This window comes from Phyllobates terribilis, unplaced genomic scaffold (genome assembly GCF_046119375.1).
Source record: "Phyllobates terribilis strain yellow unplaced genomic scaffold, ASM4611937v1 Scaffold_5__5_contigs__length_657084704, whole genome shotgun sequence".
NCBI classification, from domain to species: domain Eukaryota; kingdom Metazoa; phylum Chordata; class Amphibia; order Anura; family Dendrobatidae; genus Phyllobates; species Phyllobates terribilis.
Window position 1 is genome coordinate 157,959,026 of NW_027362765.1, and position 17,509 is coordinate 157,976,534.

Consider the following 17,509-nt stretch of genomic DNA (forward strand, 5'->3'; position numbering starts at 1 on the left):
TCGTTTATATTGTTATGCAACGTTTAAGCTTGATGCCTCCCATAAAGGGAAGATTGTTATTGTATTGTTCATGTTTTTCATTGTTGTTTCTAAAATGTACTTCAGCCCGGGAGTGCTGAGTTTTGCTAGGGGGAATGTGACGCCCAGCTGCGCTTGGTATCACAGATCCTAGAAGAGTGCATTGATGGATTCCTCCACAAGAGGCCCACATAACCATTCACACATCTCCACATTCCAACTCAGACCAGCAGAGGGAGCCCGTTAGGGATATAAGAAGGGAAGGTGGAGCCAGGCAGTCAGTTCCTGCAGAGTAAGACACAGAAACAGGTCAGTCTGCAGTGGAGCTCAGTGATTCAGCAGTTCCTCTGGAGAGTTCAGTGAGTATACATCTGAATACAGAGTTGAGCTCAGTTGAGTCGTAGCTCAGAGTAGTGAGCTTTAGGTGTGCCGGTGTAACGGGTCTGGGAGGCGGAACCTCTGAGCAACTATATAAGGGGGCGGTCCTTGTAAGGGAGCGGGTGGCGACCAGGGTAGACGGGCAGGCAGTCACAGCAGGTGACTGGGACAGTCTCTGAATGAACGGACAGGAGGTCACGGCAAGTGACCGGGGCAGTCTCTGGATGAACGGGCAGGAGGTCACGGCAAGTGACCGGGGCAGTCTCTGGATGAACGGGCAGGAGGTCACGGCAAGTGACCGGGGCAGTCTCTGGATGAACGGGCAGGAGGTCACGGCAAGTGACCGGGGCAGTCTCTGGATGAACGGGCAGGAGGTCACGGCAAGTGACCGGGGCAGTCTCTGGATGAGCGGGCAGGAGGTCACGGCAAGTGACCGGGGCAGTCTCTGGGTAAAGGGTTGGTACGACCTGTGGCGGCTGATGGTAGACGTGGGCTCCCAGGTGAGCAGGCGAGAGTCTCTGGATAAACGGGTGGTCACAGCATGTGACGGCGGAGCCTCCAGGAAGACCAACAGACAGGCGGCAGATGAGCGCTCCCAGGTGAGCGGGCAGAAGTCTCTGGACAGGCGGGTGGTCACAGCACGTGACGGCAGAGCCTCCAGGTAGGCTAGCAGACAGGCAGCAGATGAGCGCTCCCAGGTGAGCGGGCAGGAGTCACTGGACAGGCAGGTGGTCACAGCACGTGACGGCAGAGCCTCCAGGTAGGCTAGCAGGCAGGTAGCAGATGTGCGCTCCCAGTTGAGCGGGCAAGCTGGTCCATAGACAGACTGACAAGAGTTGGAAGGCAGACCGTCGGACCTCAGGCAAGCAGGCAGGTAGTTGATGTGCGCTCCCAGGTGAGCGGGCAAGCTGGTCCTTAGACAGACTGACAGGAGTAGTAAGGCAGACCGTCGGACCTCAGGCTAGCAGGCAGGTAGCAGGAATATCAGGCAGGAAACAGACAGCAAACTGGCAGGACACTGGCAGGAATCAGGCAGGTAACTGGCAACGGGACCTGAGGGCTGAAGCAGAGTAGTGAACAGTGCAACAACATTGCTCGGGCACCTCCATTTTGGAGGAGGTGCCTTATATATGGTGAAGTCCTCCGGCCATTGGCCGGGGACTCCTTAGGACGGCGCGCGCGGCCCCTTTAAGAGGGAGGGAGCGCGCGCGCGCGCCCTAAGCACAGTGGCCGGGAAGGAGCGCGCGCTGCCAGCAGAGCGGGAGGAGGACGCCGGGCTCGGAGCAGAGAGGTGAGGGGAACAGCGTCCCTGCCTAGCAGAGGGCAGGGACGCCGACGCTACAGTACCCCCCCTTTAGGCCCCCCCTTTTTTAGGCCAGACAGAAATTTAGCAAGGATGAGAGGGGCATGGATGTTCTCCCGGGGCTCCCACGTTCTCTCTTCAGGACCAAACCCCTTCCAATCTACTAGAAAAAAGGTCTTCCCTCTTACCCTTTTGGTGGCCAGAATGTTCTCTACCTCAAATTCGTTTTCAGCGGAAACCGGAGCAGGAGGCGTACCTGTAGACTTGGAAAAAGAGTTAAGTACCACAGGTTTGAGGAGAGATACATGGAAGGAGTTAGGGATCCGCAAGTTGGCCGGGAGTTTCAATTTATAGGCCACCGGGTTGATCTGACTGATGACTTCCAGAGGACCGATGAACCGAGGCCCTAACTTATAGGAAGGAATCTTGAGCCGGACATACTTGGACGAGAGCCAGACCTTATCCCCTGGACGGAATTGAGGAGGATCCAGACGTTTTTTGTCAGCATGTCTTTTCATACGCTCGGATGACAGAAGGAGTGCGGACCGGGTACTCTCCCATGTGGAGGAAAATTTGTTAACAAGAGATTCCGCAGCCGGATTGTCCACCGAGGTGGAGACGGGAAACGGGATCCGAGGATGCTGACCGAAGACTACAAAAAAACGGGGATTTGGAGGAAGATTCGCTCTCGTGATTGTTGTACGAGAATTCGGCCCATGGCAGAAGATCCACCCAGTCAGAATGGTGGGCATTAACGAAGTGCCGGAGGTAACTGGTCAGGATCTGATTGATCCGCTCCACTTGACCATTAGACTGTGGGTGGTAAGCGGAGGAGAAGTCCAGGGTGACGTCTAGCAATTTACAAGTGGCTCTCCAGAAACGAGAAGTGAACTGTACCCCACGATCCGACACGATGTGATGGGGCAGGCCATGAAGACGGAAGATGTGGCGGATAAAGTCTTTAGCCAGCTCGGGTGCAGACGGGAGGCCTGGCAGGGGAATGAAGTGAGCCATCTTGGAAAAGCGGTCAGCGACCACCCAAATGACCGTACAACCGGCAGAGACGGGAAGATCAGTTATGAAGTCCATCGCTATATGCTGCCAGGGGGCAGCAGGTACTGGCAGAGGAAGAAGGCGACCGGCTGGCAGGTGTCTCGGAACTTTGTTGCGGGCACAGGACACACAGGCAGAAACAAAGTCTATTACATCCTTGCGCAGGTTAGGCCACCAGTAGTGCCGGGAAATAAGCTGGAGGGTCTTCTTCTGACCGGCGTGGCCAGCTAGTTTAGACGAATGACCCCAGTGTAGGATCTTCTCCCGATCAGGTACCGATACGAACGTCTTACCGGGAGGGAGACGATTTAGACTCACGGGAGCCACCTGCATTACTCTGGCGGGATCGATGATATGTTTAGGTTCTTCCTCGAGATCAGATACCAGAAAAGATCGGGACAAGGCGTCTGCTTTGATGTTTTTGTCAGCCGGGCGAAAATGTAGAACAAAATCAAAGCGAGCAAAAAACAAGGACCACCGGGCTTGGCGCGGATTAAGTCTCTGGGCATGCTGGAGATAAGCCAAGTTCTTGTGGTCAGTGTAAATTATTACCGGATGAAGAGCCCCCTCGAGTAGGTAACGCCATTCCTCCAATGCCAGCTTGATGGCCAATAACTCTCGGTCTCCTATGGAATAATTGCGCTCAGAAGAGGAGAAGAGTTTAGAGAAGAAGCCGCAAGTTACCATCCTCCCGGAAGAAGATTTTTGAGTAAGTACAGCTCCGGCTCCAGAGGAGGAGGCGTCAACCTCCAGAAAGAACTGCTTGTTGCCGTCCGGACGATGCAGCACCGGGGCGGAAGAGAAGGCCTGTTTTAAGGAAAGAAAGGCCTCCTCTGCTTCGGGCGGCCACTCTTTGGGATTAGTACCCTTACGGGTGAGCGCGGAAATTGGGGCAGTCCGGGAAGAGAAGTGCGGTATGAAGAGGCGGTAGTAGTTGGCGAAGCCCAGGAACCGCTGAATGGCCTTCAACCCCTCCGGTCGGGGCCATTTCTCGATGGCAGACAGTTTCTCTGGATCCATTCGTAGGCCGGTCTGAGAAATAATGTAGCCTAAAAACGGAAGCGAGGTCTGCTCAAAGAGGCACTTCTCATATTTAGCGAAGAGGTGGTTCTGCCTGAGCCTGAGCAGGACCTGACGAACGTCCCTCCGGTGAGTCTGGAGATCCGGAGAGAAGACCAAGATGTCATCCAGGTACACCACAACGCAGGAGTAGAGAAGGTCCCGGAAGATGTCATTGACCAACTCTTGAAAGACGGCAGGAGCGTTACAGAGACCAAAGGGCATTACCAGATATTCATAGTGGCCGTCCCGGGTGTTGAATGCAGTCTTCCATTCATCCCCTTGACGGATACGGACCAGGTTGTACGCCCCACGGAGGTCCAGTTTGGTGAAGACTCTAGCCCCCCTCAGGCGATCAAATAATTCTGGAATGAGCGGAAGGGGGTACTTATTCTTCACCGTGATCTGGTTAAGGCCTCTATAGTCTATACAGGGACGGAGAGAGCCGTCCTTCTTTTTTACGAAGAAGAAGACTGCTCCCGCCGGGGAGGTAGATTTCCGGATGAATCCCCTGGCCAAATTCTCCTCAATATATTCGGACATCGACCGGGTCTCAGCAGCGGACAATGGGTAAATACGCCCACGGGGAGGAGTAGTACCGGGTAACAGGTCGATAGGACAGTCGTATGGTCTATGAGGGGGTAATGTCTCTGCCTCCTTTTTATTAAAGACATCAGCAAATGACCAATAGGGAATCGGAAGTCCAGGTAGATTAGTTGGGGTAGGAGAAGGACGGACGGGATGAACAGGAACCAAACAAGTCTTATGACAGTCCTGTCCCCAGCGAAGGACTTCTCTGGTCTGCCAGTCAAGCACGGGTGCATGTCTCTGGAGCCAAGGTAGACCTAGTAAGAGGGCGTGAGAGAGTCCAGGCAGAACATGAAAAGAGATGCTCTCAGAATGCAGCATTCCCACCTGCAGAGTTATGGATTCGGTGATGAGTTGGATGGGACGTGGTAAGAGGCCTCCATCCACAGCAGCGACAGATAATGGCACAGCCAGAGGTTTGGTGGGAATGCGGTATTTTTCTACCAGGGACTGTGAGATAAGATTCCCGGCCGCTCCAGAGTCAAGTTGGGCTAGTTCGAAATAACGATTCTCCCCGCAGATAATAGAGACTGACAGTAGCAGAGATGGAGAGGATTTATTCTTGTCTAGGTTGACCTCTCTGAGCGAACCTAGACACAGGCGTTTCCCGACCTCTTCGGGCAGGTACGGATCCGGTGCTCCTTACTGCCACAGTAGAAGCAGCTCCCTTCGGCACGGCGTAAGTCCTGACGGGTTTTGACCATCTTGGTCTGGTCGACCTGCATAGGCTCAGGAGAGTGTACCTGGGGAGAGACGGATTTCTGAAAAGTAGGAGCTAGACGTGGAAACCTCCTCTCACGGGTGACCTCTTTGGCACGCTCCTGGAACCGTAGGTCAATCCGGGTGGCAAGAGTTATTAGGTCATCGAGAGTGGTAGGAATGTCCCGACCGGCAAGTTCATCTTTAATGCGGCCGGACAGACCCTCCCAGAAGACGGATACCAGAGCGTCATTATCCCAGGCCAGCTCCGAGGCAAGGGTACGGAACCGTATGGCATATTGGCCCACGGTGAGATTTCCCTGACGGAGGCGTAGCAGAGATGATGCGGATGAGGTCTTCCGTCCGGGTTCGTCGAAGACTTTCCGGAAAGCCATGAGAAAGGCAGGCAAGTCGGACACCAGGGGGTCTCCTCTCTCCCATACAGGATTTAGCCAGGCCAGGGCCTCCCCGGTGAGATGGGACATGATGAAGGCAATTTTGGCCCGGTCGGAGTTAAACTGGTGGGACAGGAGTTCAAAGTGCAGGGTGCACTGATTTATGAAGCCCCGAGCCTGGGCGGAGTTGCCTCCGAAGCGAGGAGGTGCAGAAAGCCGGGGTCCGGGGTAGGATACCATGGTATTGGTGGGCAGCGGGGCTGCCGGGTTGCGAGTCATGGCACTGGCGGTGGTTGCTGGTGAAGCAGTCAGAGTGTCCAGGCGAGAATTGACATTCCGCAGGTGACCCAGGATGGACTCCTGTTGGGACCTCTGACGGGACAGTTCATGACAGAGGTCCGAGAGCGAGGGAGCTTGGGTGCCACCGGGTTCCATGGCCCGAGCAAACTGTAACGGGTCTGGGAGGCGGAACCTCTGAGCAACTATATAAGGGGGCGGTCCTTGTAAGGGAGCGGGTGGCGACCAGGGTAGACGGGCAGGCAGTCACAGCAGGTGACTGGGACAGTCTCTGAATGAACGGACAGGAGGTCACGGCAAGTGACCGGGGCAGTCTCTGGATGAACGGGCAGGAGGTCACGGCAAGTGACCGGGGCAGTCTCTGGATGAACGGGCAGGAGGTTACGGCAAGTGACCGGGGCAGTCTCTGGATGAACGGGCAGGAGGTCACGGCAAGTGACCGGGGCAGTCTCTGGATGAACGGGCAGGAGGTCACGGCAAATGACCGGGGCAGTCTCTGGATGAACGGGCAGGAGGTCACGGCAAGTGACCGGGGCAGTCTCTGGATGAGCGGGCAGGAGGTCACGGCAAGTGACCGGGGCAGTCTCTGGGTAAAGGGTTGGTACGACCTGTGGCGGCTGATGGTAGACGTGGGCTCCCAGGTGAGCAGGCGAGAGTCTCTGGATAAACGGGTGGTCACAGCATGTGACGGCGGAGCCTCCAGGAAGACCAACAGACAGGCGGCAGATGAGCGCTCCCAGGTGAGCGGGCAGAAGTCTCTGGACAGGCAGGTGGTCACAGCACGTGACGGCAGAGCCTCCAGGTAGGCTAGCAGACAGGCAGCAGATGAGCGCTCCCAGGTGAGCGGGCAGGAGTCACTGGACAGGCAGGTGGTCACAGCACGTGACGGCAGAGCCTCCAGGTAGGCTAGCAGGCAGGTAGCAGATGTGCGCTCCCAGGTGAGCGGGCAAGCTGGTCCATAGACAGACTGACAAGAGTTGGAAGGCAGACCGTCGGACCTCAGGCAAGCAGGCAGGTAGTTGATGTGCGCTCCCAGGTGAGCGGGCAAGCTGGTCCTTAGACAGACTGACAGGAGTAGTAAGGCAGACCGTCGGACCTCAGGCTAGCAGGCAGGTAGCAGGAATATCAGGCAGGAAACAGACAGCAAACTGGCAGGACACTGGCAGGAATCAGGCAGGTAACTGGCAAAGGGACCTGAGGGCTGAAGCAGAGTAGTGAACAGTGCAACAACATTGCTCGGGCACCTCCATTTTGGAGGAGGTGCCTTATATATGGTGAAGATCTCCGGCCATTGGCCGGGGACTCCTTAGGACGGCGCGCGCGGCCCCTTTAAGAGGGAGGGAGCGCGCTCCTTCCCGGCCACTGTGCTTAGGGCGCGCGCGCGCTGCCAGCAGAGCGGGAGGAGGACGCCGGGCTCGGAGCAGAGAGGTGAGGGGAACAGCGTCCCTGCCTAGCAGAGGGCAGGGACGCCGACGCTACAGCCGGCGCCATAAGATCGGTGAAGCGCAGCAAGCTGCCATTAGTGTGTATAGCCTAGTGAGGGCCCGAGTAGGCCGAAGGCGAGTGGAGAGTTAGTACATAGGGGGCAGAGGAGCTTACCCAGCTCACCCCGAATCATTTACCGGATACCGGGTCCGAAGCTTACTGGGATCTCTATGACCCAGTAAGGCATAACCGGAATCCCTGGAGAACTACAAGTCCCAGGATTGCTAAAGTGCTGATACGTAACAGAGCCGGGAGACACATAGGCCCCGCAAGCTGAGGAGCGTGTACTCCAAGAAAAGGCCCTACCACAAAGTCAGCCAGCGCAGGACAGAGACAAAGTTAGGCCTAGCTCCAGGCAGGTCAGAAACTTACGACGCAGAGGCAAGTAACAGGAGGCCCTACACCCGCTCATTGGGGAGGATCCTGACATGCACCCTTCACCCTACAGTGCTCCGGGACGTGCCTGAATTTCCATCAGTAAAAGGTACTGAAGTGACTATCGTGTCTGTCCCTGTTCTTGCTCTGACCCGGCTGGGTCTCGCCTGTCCTGCATTCCCCTTTCTGTACGCTGCCCTGAGGCCTAGCTCCACCTGTGGGGAGCTATACCATCGAGCTGCCTTATCATCGGCCTCAGTGGACTGCGCAGCGCTAGTAATTCTCACCAGAAGCCACAGGTGGCATCATGAACTTTTATAAAATTAACAACTATCAACGCTTTTAAAGAGTGACCCCAGGGTACGGGCCCGGGAGCCGACCACCGCGACATCCCCAAGGCCAGGCTAAAGGCCCGGGTACCCAACCCGAGTCATCCCCATCCCCTGGGCTAGTCAGGTGCTTGTCCTATTGGCACTATGGAACCAGCCTTCATTGCCAGATCCCGCAGCCCACATAGGAGTCACCTAAACTGCAGGCACCATAGAGTCGGTATAGGTACCTGTGCCAGAAAGCACTACCAAGGACCAGCAGACGTTGGTGGAATTCGGATACCGAGAAGGAGGCACCTAAGCCAAAGGCACTGCCGAGAACCAGCTGACGGTACAGGAACCTGGATGGGTAGCAGAAGGTACACATGAACAAAAAAGTTGCAAGGCTGCGAGCCGGCAGGAGTTACTGAAACCCACAGTCCTACAGGGGGTGCTTGTCCTATTGGCACTATGGAACCAGCCTTCATTGCCAGATCCCGCAGCCCACATAGGAGTCACCTAAACTGCAGGCACCATAGAGTCGGCCAACCCGACCGCAACACGACAGGACAACATATTGGAGGCAAATTGACGGTGACACTTCCAGGAAACAGCTGGCGTGCTGGAACCAGACTGGGCAGGAGGGAGTACCCGTGCCTGCCAAAGACACTGCTGGGAAACAGCTGGCGGTGCTGGATCCCAGGGTACATACTAAAAACAGAGTGAAGCCAGAGGCCTAATTGGAGCAAGTTTAAAATCAGTAGTAGTGTGAATGTGGACAGAGCAAGAGAAATTGCCGGACACACAGCAGGGGAACAGCTGACGTTACTGAACCCCAATAACACTGGAGCAAGTGTTGACTGTGCAGACGGCACTTCTGAGCAGCAACTGCCGGTGTTGGAGCCCAGGGTAAATACTGAAAACAGAGAGGAGCCAGACAGAGGCCTAATTGGAGCAAGTTTAAAATCAGTAGTAGTGTGAATGTGGATAGAGCAGGAGAAATTGCCGGACACACAGCAGGGGAACAGCTGACGTTACTGAACCCCAATAACACTGGAGCAAGTGTTGACTGTGCAGACGGCACTTTTGAGCAGCAACTGGCGGTGTTGGAGCCCAGGGTAAATACTGAAAACAGAGAGGAGCCAGATAGAGGCCTAATTGGAGCAAGTTTAAAATCAGTAGTAGTGTGAATGTGGACAGAGCAGGAGAATTTGCCGGACACACAGCAGGGGAACAGCTGACGTTACTGAACCCCAATAACACTGGAGCAAGTGTTGACTGTGCAGACGGCACTTCTGAGCAGCAACTGGCGGTGTTGGAGCCCAGGGTAAATACTGAAAACAGAGAGGAGCCAGACAGAGGCCTAATTGGAGCAAGTTTAAAATCAGTAGTAGTGTGAATGTGGATAGAGCAGGAGAAATTGCCAGACACACAGCAGGGGAACAGCTGACGTTACTGAACCCCAATAACACTGGAGCAAGTGTTGACTGTGCAGACGGCACTTCTGAGCAGCAACTGGCGGTGTTGGAGCCCAGGGATTACAGTTCAGGTGGTAGAAACATGAACACAACAGGAGACCTGGATACTGTTGCCAACCAATAATTTAATCTGGAAGAGGACTTGCAAATTCATGCGAGATCCAGACCTTGTTCATTTTCAGAAAAGTAAGCCGGTCAACGTTATCGGAGGATAGTCGGATGCGACGGTCTGTTAGTACACCACCTGCGGCACTAAAGACGCCTTCCGATAATACACTATCAGCAGGGCAAGCCAGCACCTCCAATGCATACTGGCTAAGCTCTGGCCATGTATCCAGCTTAGAGACCCAAAACTTGAAGGGGGAAGAGCCGTCTGGGAGTACACTGACAGGGCAAGACATGTAGTCTGTCACCATCTGACGGAAACGTTGCCTCCTGCTGACTGGAGCCGTCTGTGATGGTGTAGACATTTGTGGCGGGGACACAAAACTTTGCCACATTTGGGCCATACTGGTCTTGCCTTGTGCTGAGGCGCTGCTTCTGCTCCCTCTTTGTGCAGAGCTGCCTCGACGCACTGAACTGCTTGGTAAAGCACTAGCAGCACTGCTCTCGGGTGGAATGGAGAACATGATGGAATGCACCAGTGTATCTTGGTACTCCCGCATTTTATGCTCCCGGTTCAACAGTGTTATGAGGCTTTGTAAGTTCTCCCGGTAACGAGGATCTAGGAGGGTGGACACCCAATAATCAGCCGTGTTGAGAATGTGGGCGATGCGGCGGTCGTTTCTCAGGCACTGCAGCATGAAATCAACCATGTGCTGCAGACTGCCAACTGGCCAAGAAATGCTGTCCCCTGCTTGAGGCGTGATCTCTGCCTGCTCTGCATCACCCCACCCTCGCTCTAGATATTGACCACTAGAGCATTGTCTACCTCCCTCCTCTGGACAGATGTCTTCCTCCTCCATTGACTCCTCCTCATCCTCCTCACAAAGTGTCCCCTGCCTAGGCCTTTGTGAGGAACCACGTTGCGCAGACTGTACAGAAGCAGATGGCATTTGTGACTCCTCATCCTCCACCTCTTCCAAAACCTCTTCCCTTAGTGCTTGCAGTGTTTTTTCAAGCAAGCAGATAAGGGGGATAGTCATGCTGACTAGTGCATCATCTGCACTCGCCATCTGCGTCGAATAATCGAAGGCACGCAAAACGTGGCAGATGTCCTTCATAGAGGCCCACTCAGTGGTGGTGAAGTGTGAACGGCGCGCAGTGCGACATGTTTGCGCCTGCTGCAGCTGGTACTCCATTACTGCTGCCTGCTGCTCACACAACCTCTCCAACATATGTAACGTTGAATTCCACCTGGTGGGTAGGTCACATATGATGCGATGTTCCGGAAGGCGTAATCAGCGCTGCAGAGCTGCAATGCGCGATCTTGCGATGCTGGAACGCCGCAAGTGAGCGCACTCTATGTGGACCTTGTGCAGCAGTGCATCAAGATCCGGATAGTCCCTCAAAAAACTCTGCACGACCAAGTTGAGCACATGTGCCAGACACGGGATGTGAGTGAGGTTGCCTAGGCCCAGAGCTGCCACCAGATTTTGGCCATTGTCACACACTGCCATGCCTAGCTGGAGATTCGCTGGCACAAACCACACGTCGCTCTGCTGCTTGATGGCATTCCAGAGCTCCTGCGCTGTGTGGCTTCGATTCCCCAAATAAATTAATTTCAATACGGCCTGTTGACGTTTGGCCACGGCTGTGCTCATATCGGTCGTAACAGGTAACCGTTCATGGGTCGATGTGGAGGAAGACCATGATGGCTCCTGCAGTGCTGATTCAGAGGTACTGGAGTAAGAAGAGGAATCAATGTGTACAGACTGGATTCCTGCAATCCTCGGAGTTTGAAGAACATGTACAGCGCCACTCTCAAGATCTGTACCCGGCTCCACAACATTTACCCAATGGGCAGTGAGGGAAAGGTATCGTCCCTGTCCATGCTTACTGGTCCACACATCAGTGGTCAGGAGGTCCTTGCTACTGACGGCGTTTTGTAGCGCATGTTTAATTTTTCCCTCCACATGCTGTTGCAGGGCAGGGACGGCTTGCCTGATGAAATAAAAGCGGCTGGGCACGTTGTATTGTGGGACTGCCAATGCCATCAAGTTACGGAAGGTGTCAGTCTCCACCAGCCTGAATGATAGCATTTCAAGGGCCAGTAGTTTTGCAATGCTAGCATTCAGAGCCTGTGCTCGGGGGTGGTTTGCCGAGTATGGGCGCCTTTTCTCCCATGCCTGTGCTAACGATGGCTGTAGACTGGCCTGGGAGTGTGAGGATGACAGGGAACGTGGTGCTGTGGGTGGAATGACACTGTGTCTCTGTACAACAGTGCCAGTGGTTCTTCCATGGCGATCCTGTGAGGAAGCCGAACCAGCTGTGTGTGAGCTGGAGGAAGAGGCTACAACACGAGCTGAAGAGGTGGTAGGTGGCGCTGTAGGTTGGCCTAGGTCTTCAGTGTGTCTTTGTAACTCCACCACGTGCTTGGTCCGCACATGTTTCCACATATTTGTGGTATTGAGGTTGCTGACACTTTTCCCTCTTTTCACTTTCTGATTACACAGCTTGCATTTGACAAAGCAAATGTCATCTGCAAATGTGTCAAAAAAGGACCAGGCACTGCAAGTCTTGGGAGCGCCCGTTTTGGGTTTTGGAAGAGGCATGCTCCTAATGGGTGCCAAAGTGGAGGCTACAGGCAACCTAGTCTGCCCCCTCCCTCTCCCTCCTTTTTAGGCCGTTCGGGAAATCTCTTCCTCAGAACTGCTCCCACCACCTTCCTGTACCTCACGCCATGATGGGTCGAGGACCTCATCATCTACACTACCCTCTTCAAACAACTGCTTCTCCTGGGTAGTCTCGAGAGCACAGTACGCACCAGAAAGTGGCACCTGAGTCTCATCATCAGATGCGTACTGAGGTGTGCTGACCATAGGCACTGGCCCACCCGCCTCTTCAGATTCAGAGAGACAAAGCGGTTGTGCATCACTGCATACTACCTCTTCTTCAAATTCTAGAATTCTGCTTGGCTGGCCCCCTCTTTCCAAGCCAAGAGATTCAGAGAACAGAAGTAGAGATGACTCCTGTCCAGGGCTCTCTGACTGCCTGGCCAATTTGGCAGGTGGTGAAGAGACAGATGGGTGCTCTTCAGTGCTCAGGACCTGAGAGGATCTGGAACTAATTGAAGTCGATGCGTTGCTGCCATCCATCCGACAACGGCTTCAATTTGGTCCTCCCGCAACAGTGGGGTATGGCGAGCTCCTACAAAGCTGCGCATAAAGGACTGTTCCCTGGTAAAACTGGGGGATGCTGAGTCACTGGTGCCCGCAGCAGGCACAGAATCCCCACGTCCTTTCCCTGTAGGCACAGAATCCCCACGTCCTCTCCCTGCAGAAACTCCACGCCCATGCCCACGACCACGACCACATGCCTTACTCCCTGCCTTCTTCATCTTGGTAGACTGATAAAGATAGGCAGAAAAGTACTAAGGGCTTAGTGTGCTTATTCCTGAACAGCTGCTAACAGGTATAAGAAACACTAATTTTATAAAGTGTGGACTAGACTTTAATATGAGCTAATGTGGCTTACGCAACTGTAAAGTGGAGTGTTTGGTGAACTTTATTTACGTTTTTTTTTTCACAAAAAGACACTGGATGTGCCCAAAGATGTAAAACCGATAGTATCACAAACTTTTTGTAGCTATTACTATGCAGGAAGGTAACCTACAATGCAATAGATGAGGCTACAAAAAATAGGCTAATACTAATCTGGCTGGGGCTGCAGGGCACAAGGCTGCAGAAAGGCTCCTCTATCTACTCCTATATAGTGTGTTTGGAAGCAATCTAGCTGGTTACGGATGGAACCACACTAATAGGAGAAATCAGGAAAAATGAGCAGCACTAATGCAAAAAAGCACAATGTATGAGGCAGTGACGCAGGCTGAGCGGACTACAACTGGACGTGGCTGCAGAACACACTACAGCGTGAGCTGCACTCACACACAGAGACCTCGCAGACAGCCATGAACAGTGCAGAGAACTGTGCACTAGCGCTGCAAGGCCAAAGAAAGCTCCTCTATCTACTCCTATATAGTGTGTTTGGAAGCAATCTAGCTGGTTATGGATGGAACCACACTAATAGGAGAAATCAGGAAAAATGAGCAGCACTAATGCAAAAAAGCACAATGTATGAGGCAGTGACGCACGCTGAGCGGACTACAACTGGACGTGGCTGCAGAACACACTACAGCGTGAGCTGCACTCACACACAGAGACCTCACAGACAGCCGTGAACAGTGCAGAGAACTGTGCACTAGCGCTGCAAGGGAAAAGAAAGCTTTATAAAGTAGCCTGGGTAAAGCACAATAAAGCAAATAGGTAGCTAAAACTGTCCCTCAGAACAGCAGCGTCCTGTCCCTAACTTAATTCACAGCAGAGTGAACCCAAAATGGCGGTGGCGGCTTTTATAGTGCATCATGACATCATTTCAGCAGCCAGTCACAGCCATTAGTTAACATGCCTAATATGCCTAACAGGATGTGCCCACACTTCTTATGATCCTCATTGGCTGTATAAAATGAAACTGGCTCATTGCATTATGGGAACTTCCGATTCCGGTATTCGATATTCTAAAAGTATCGGAACTCAGTATCGGAATTCCGATACCGCGAATATCGGTCGATACCCGATATTTCAGTATTGGAATGCTCAACACTACTCATAACAATAAGATAAAGTCATCATTTTATTAAATAACACACTTACATAAATAGACAAACATTTTAAAAATTCACCATGCTTATTAGCATTAGCATATAAGGAAAATTCCTTTTTGTATACATAGAGGTATCAGCAAAAGTTCACGACAAGAACAAGAGGACATAAAACGGGAAGCAAAAAACGCCTGAAAATTATTTCAGAGACTCTAATCTGGTGCAACTTATCATACAGAGTATCTATCAAAGTTCCACATGCAGTCACTATATCTATTGTCATAGATTAAATGATCTCAATAATTGGGGCTAATAGTCTCCTATATGTGACTAAAATTGATTGTAATATAATATAAAAGGTGATCTATCAGCCCATTGTTATGGCCACATTTGATACTATGACACATACTGGTGAATGCATCACAAAGTGTATCATCAAGGTTCCATATGAGATCCCTGCATCCAATGTAATTTAGTTAATTGATCAATGTATATCAAAGTAGTACTTTCCTGTGAGGAGATAAGGATACATGGGGCATAACATGAAAACTGTCCAATGATCAACTGGTCAAAAGACCATTAGTTACGCTGATAAGGTAACAATCACAGTGATGTGGTGCAACTGCTAATTACTTTTTAAGCATACTATGTGTCACTATCACTGTGATTGTTACCTTAGCGTGCTTCCCTGTCCAATTCAGTGCCCCTACGCACGTTTCGGTGCCTCCTGCACCTTTTTCAAGGGAAAGTACTACTTTGATATACATTGATCAATTAACTAAATTACATTGGATACAGGGATCTCATATGGAACCTTGATACACTTTGTGATGCTTTCACCAGTATGTGTCATAGTATCAAATGTGGCCATAACAATGGGCTGATGATGATCACCTTTTATATTATATTACAATCAATTTTAGTCACATATAGGAGACTATTAGCCCCAATTATTGAGATCCTTTGATCTATGACAATAGATATAGTGACTGCATGTGGAACTTTGATAGTTACTCTGTATGATAAGTTGCACCAGATTAGAGTCTCTGAAATAATTTTCAGGCGTTTTTTGCTTCTCGTTTTATGTCCTCTTGTTCTTGTCGTGAACTTTTGCTGATACCTCTATGTATACAAAAAGGAATTTTCCTTATACACTAATGCTAATAAGCATGGTGAATTTTTAAAATGTTTGTCTATTTATGTACTGTAAGTGTGTTATTTAATAAAATGCTGACTTTATCTTTTTGTTATGAGTTATTCTCTGGTCCTGTATGACTCAAAATGGTGCTTTGTAGGGTTTTATAATTAATCAATGTTGTAACTTATAACATTTTATAATTGATTTACCCTATAATTTTTGGTTCAATAATTTTTGATTTTCCTTTGCTTAAAATATGCAGTATATGTCTCAAACAAGACGTGCAATTAAATTAATTGGCTGCTTTTACTGTCAATCAAATCTCCAACAATAAACAGGCTGCTTGTCCAGTGGGAAGAAGTCGGATTTTTCGGTGAAACGTGCTTTGGGATGTTTGTTCTGAACATTCGTTAGGCAACCCTTACTGCCCCTGCGAGCTGCAGACACGCGACTGTTGCTGGTCACTGCCATGGTTGTGGTTAATGATGCAGTGCTCCTTGTGCTTGCATCACTCTGTGTCTGCGCTGTAGGGCGGAAGGTAACCTCCTCGTCTTCCTCCTCCACCTCCTCAGATGAGCTACTCATCTGCATGCCTATGGGTTCACACCAAGTTGGATGTGCAACCTCATCATCAATTTCAGTACAGTAGAAATAGTATAATTAGGACCAACACTTCTTCCCCTACAGCCAACCCAGTAGATGGATACCCTATCAGGATTACCCACATTTCCAAAAATTACTGGCAGACACCAACAAAGTGGCATCAATTTCAGTACAGTAGAAATTGTACAATTAGGAACGACACCTCTTTCCCTACAGCCAACCCAGTAGATGGAGAAGCAATCATGACTGATGCCATTTGAAAACAATTGGGCCTAAAACCACCAAAATGGCATCAATATCACTAGAGTATAAGTAGTATAATGGAGATCGACACATCTTCCACTACAGCCAACCCAATAGATGGAGACCCAATCAGGGATCCCCACATTTCCAAAAATTAGGGCCTAAAACCTGCAGCCGCAACAAGAGGAGGCAGCAAGAGGAGGCACAAAAGCCATATCACAGACTGCAGTTCTGCAAGATCAATGTAGCACAATAAAAACGACAACATCACCTACTCTGTACAGTCTGCAATTTGGGTGCAAAAGTCCTCTCAGATCCATGACTTGTTCATCTTCATGAAAGTTAGGCGGTCAACACTTTCATGGGACAGCCGGGTGCACCTATCTGTCAGGATGTGAGAGTGTGAACTGTGATAGCAGCAGGAGAGCATTAGGACCCTGTGACTTTTGCCAGGCTGAGCTCAGAGTAGGGGCAGAGCTGGAGACCCTGTGCGTTCTGAGAGTGTCTGCTGTGTGAGAGGCGAGACAGCAAGTCTGTGAGAACTGAGCTGCAACAAGACGCTGTCTCTACACGCTTCCCTGTGGAGTTTGTGAACCCCTGTCCCTGCTTAAGAACAAGTGCTGAGCTGGGGAAAGCTGTGTGGCTCTGTGGAGTTTTGTGGAAGTCCATGCTGAGTGGACTAGAGACTTTGTGCTGAAGGAGCCAAGTGTCGTGTGAGAGGGAAATAGACTTAGGAATCCATCTTTGTGACGGAGCACATGGTCGGTGGTCTGGAAAAGAGTGAGTAACTGCGAGAGGAGAGAAGGGGTCCGGTGCCATCCACATTGAGAGGATACTGAAAAGTCTTGTGAAGAGATCTTAGAATCATAGAATCATAGAATGGTAGAGTTGGAAGGGACCTCCTGGGTCATCTGGTCCAACCCCCTGCTCAAAGCAGGATTCACTAGATCATCTCAGACAGATGTCTGTCCAGCCTCTGTTTGAAGACGTCCATTGAAGGGGAACTCACCACCTCTCGTGGCAGCCTGTTCCACTCATTAATCACCCTAACTGTCAAAAAGTTTTTTCTAATATCTAATCTGTATCTCCTCCCATTTAATTTCATCCCATTGCTTCTAGTCTTTCCTTGTGCAAATGAGAATAAAGATGATCCTTCTACAATGTGACAGCCCTTGACATATTTGTAGACAGCTATTAAGTCTCCTCTCAGTCTTCTTTTTTGCAAGCTAAACATTCCCAAATCCTGCAACCGTTCCTCATAGGACATGGTTTGCAGACCAGTCACCATTCTGGTCGCTCTTCTCTGAACTTGCTCCAGTTTGTCTATGTC

At 51.3% G+C, this 17,509-nt stretch overlaps 1 pseudogene; it reads right to left on the bottom strand.

Annotated features, from left to right (window-relative positions):
- The window catches only part of LOC141271498 (NXPE family member 1-like), a 106,974-nt pseudogene extending 91,170 nt beyond the window's left edge, over positions 1-15,804 (bottom strand).
- Between the last annotated feature and the right edge of the window lie 1,705 nt (positions 15,805-17,509).